The 3960-nt window shown below is 39.3% G+C and overlaps 1 pseudogene; it reads right to left on the bottom strand.

The window, feature by feature from the left end:
- Positions 1 to 627: 627 nt before the first annotated feature.
- Positions 628 to 3960, bottom strand: part of LOC126510645 (nucleophosmin-like) — a 10184-nt pseudogene continuing 6851 nt past the window's right edge.

Raw genomic sequence — 3960 nt, 5'->3', positions numbered from 1 at the left:
ACAATTCTTTGTTAACTTTAAATTTTTAAATGCCAATGAGAAATAAATGGCAGGTGCAGAGAGACACTAGAAAGTAGAAAAACTACTGAATTAAATCAGCCTTTAAAGATGTGTTTACCTCAGAAAGAAAGCCAGGATATATGTTACATTTTGAAAGAGGTTTTGCATTTGTTTCCATGGAAGAAGAAAAGCTATGGCTACCGTTGAAAATGATAAAGATTAGATTGGAACAGGACAGACATCTTTATTTAAAATGGTGAAAGCTCATCAAACAGTTTGGCCATTCAATATAAACTAACTTTTTTTTTAAAAAACTTCTTTAAAATACTGAGTTTATTTCACATGAATATTTTTGTCTCCCTACTATTTCCACATCTGACCACCACTATTACTATGTCCTATCATGACATTCTATACATACTTAAAACCAAGTAAAGGGTGGAGCTCCATCCTTGAAAACTAAACAGGCATTTTAGACAATACATTCTTGGCAATGGAACCTGGACAACATTTATCAAACACAGTAGGGTAAGTTCTCACTTTGCATTATAAAAAGGACAGCCAGATATATCAACTGTTACAGAAATTAAGTAAGATGGAATATTTAAAACTGTTTAAACCATTTTCTTAAAGAGACTTCCTCCACTGCCAGAGATCTTGAATAGCCTCCTGGTCAATCATCTTGAAGCAATTCTTCACATAATTAATAAACTTGGCTTCCACCTTTTTCTATACTTGCTTACATTTTTGCCTTAATGTCTTCTACAGAACTAGGTCCTTTTGGTGTTTTAGGGTTTTTTTTTTCCTGTTTTTTGAAGGACTCTTGACTCTTTGATCTTGGTGTTGATGGTTTTAAGTCTTTTCCATTTTGGTTTGATTTTTGTGCATTTTTGGCTGGGGTATCTCATACAGATTTCTTCACTGGAAATTTTTCTTCAGCTTCCTCATCATCAAAAATCATCATCATCATCATCATCTTCAGCATCCTCATCATCTTCATCATCATCCTCATCAAGTTTTACTTTTTTCTATGTAACCTTGTTGCCACCTCCAGGAGCAGATTGCTTTCCAGACATACTCAACAGCTTTATATCCTCCTCATCTTCATCTTCTGACTCTGCATCTTCCTCTACAGCTACTAGGTGCTGACCACTAATGTGCACAGGCCCTAAACCACACTTCAATCTTAAGACCACAAGAGGTGTTATTTCAAATCCCCCAAGAGAAACTATTGGCTGTAAAGACATTTTCAAAGGTGCCAGTGTTACTTTAATTGGACTGCCTTCATAGTTCATTGCTTCTGCCTCTACGATGTGTAATTCGTCTTTTGCCCCAGCACCTAAACTAACCGTTCTCAGTGATAACTGGTGCTCATTCTCATCATTATCCACCTTAAAGTGATAATCTCTGTCGGCTTTTAGTTCACAACCGAAAAGGTAGTTCTGAGGCCTTAGAGGGCTCATGTCCATGTCCATTGAGTCTTCCCTGAAGTGGAGGCGTGTTCTTCCGTGACAGAGAAGTCGGATGGAGGGTACTGCCTGCTGCTCCTCAGAACAAACATGCAGGACGGAATCATGCCAGGGACTAAACTAACTTTTAAGACTAACAAATTCCTTTAATTTGATCGGATATAAATTGACTTATGGAAAATCCCAAAATTTAAGATTGGCATAGGATTTTGTTATTGTCTTTCCAGGAGAAGGCATCCAACCAAGGAAAATGAAGACTACTAGAGAAATAAGACATCTGAAGAAAATGTCCCAGGGAAAAGAGTAAATTGGCCTAATGGAGCCAGGTGGTGGTGGTGCATGCCTTCCATACCAGCACTCGGGAGGCAGAAATATCTAGGCCAGCCTGGTCTACAGAGTGAGTTCCAGGACTGGCTCCATAGCTACTGAGAAACACACTGTCTTGAAAAACTAACCAAACAAACAAAAAAAGGCCTAATGGTGTAGAACATTTCTAACAGGATAAAATTTAAAGCAGGCTTTAGAGTTAGAATGTGGTTCTCCCGTTCTCTAAACTAAGCATTCTTGTTCATGGAAAATCCAAAATCTCTGTCTCATGTCTGAAGAGCTGCCTGGCATAGGGCAGAAAAAAAATTAAGGAACTACTCTCTTGCCACTTATTTTATAAATCTTTGGTTTTATTTTTACTCTTTAAAACTTTCAGTGTATAAATATAATCTCAAAATTTATAAGGATATATAAGTGTGTGTGATATTAGTGGTCATATTGAGCATTAATTCTTGCAAAACATTTCATCTAGCTTCCTTTACATTATTTCAGGTTTGAGTCTGAATCAAGTAACTAGAAATTAAGCTTGTGAGCTTTGAATGTACTTAACAAATTGTGGCCCTTTAAGCTCACTGAATTCTGCTACATATGACACTTTAAATGTTTTGCTACAGTGAACCATGACCATCCCTAACAGTGACCTTTGAAGTCGCCCAAATAATGATGGGGCCATACAACAATGATTCTACCTGGATTCTGGTAATGCCACTACACTGAAAAACACGATCCAAAGATCACTTTGGACAACAAATTGCTCCAGACAGTTTCAAGGCTGCTAGCTGAGATGGTCCAGACTAATGCACTACTCCAGACAGGACTTCAGATAAGCCCACACTTTCCAATTATACATAAACTGCTAGCTCTACCAAAACTTAGACATTATCTCAGTTTTTCTCAGGGTCCCCTAGAGATGTCATCACCTCCCCCCACCACATAACAGGAAACAAACCAGAGAACACAATGGCCACTTTCCCAAGAAGAGATGTGCAATGTTTGGTCATTCAGTGGGTTATGGATATTTGTCATTATTTAGCAAGGTTGGTTACAAGTTGTTACTGGTAATAGTCAGGAAAAACCTGAACAAAGATCAGATTCAGGGATCTTTTTCAGAAAAGAAAAAAAAGGAGGATATAGAAATGATAGGATAAAAGAGTACATCACTCAATCCACTTTTAAACTGTTGAAAGCAAGCTGTCCAAATTGGACATGCAGGATAAGGATAGAAAGTGAATTTGGTACAAAATGTTGAACTCACTGAGATAGAATAGATAATGGGGTATTTTCTCAGAATATGTCAAATACAAATGGACTGGACATTAAGAATGTAATTCTTATTTGATAATTGTCCTTTTGTTGTTTGTTTGATTGTTGGGGTTGTTTTTGTTCATTTGATTGATTGATTTTTATTTATTTATTATGCATACAACATTCTATCTAAATGCATGACTGCATGCCAGAAGAAGGCACCAGATCTCATTGTAAATTGTTGTCAGTCACCAAATGGTTTCTGGGAATTGAATGCAGGACCTCTGAAAGAGCAGCCAGTGCTCTAAACCACGGAGCCATCCCTCCAGCCCCTGATAATTGTTCTTATTGTATATAGTTTTTCTGTGCCAATGTTAAAAGTTTTCCTTTTTATTTGGACATAAAAGGGAAATGTGTGATATTTTGATCACATTCTGATGTTCCCAAGACAGCCAATGAAATTTTGCTTTGAATGAGAAGGTGGAGCTAGCTACTAGCTCACGAAAATTAATTATAGAGGTTTTGGGGGACTTAAGACAGATAGACAGGAGGTAGTAGGGCAGGGATTAGAGAGGGTTAGGCCCTTTCTGGGTCAAGGAACGAGAGAGAAAAGAGGTCTCTGGTCGCTTCTCTGCTGCTTTTCTGATCATTCAGGTTCTTATTCCAATATCTGACTCCAAAGTTTTTTATTGATAAAGAATAATTAGATAGGCGCATGGCAGTGGGCGGCCGGAACCGGACGCGCACGGCAGCGGGCGGCCGGAACCGGACGCGCACGGCAGCGGGCGGCCGGAACCGGACGCGCACGGCGGGCGACGTAGCTGGCGCAGCGGCCGGGACCGGCGGATACTGACACAGTGGCAGACAACGCAGGCGACAGGGACCAGGGCAACACCAAGAGCAGATCGCCCCAGGACAA

The sequence above is a fragment of the Alexandromys fortis genome, unplaced genomic scaffold (genome assembly GCF_014885135.2).
Source record: "Alexandromys fortis isolate MF-2015 unplaced genomic scaffold, M_Fortis_MF-2015_v1.1 scaffold_85, whole genome shotgun sequence".
NCBI lineage: Eukaryota > Metazoa > Chordata > Mammalia > Rodentia > Cricetidae > Alexandromys > Alexandromys fortis.
The sequence above is the reverse complement of the archived record's forward strand: the minus strand, read 5'-3'. Positions and strand labels throughout refer to the sequence as shown.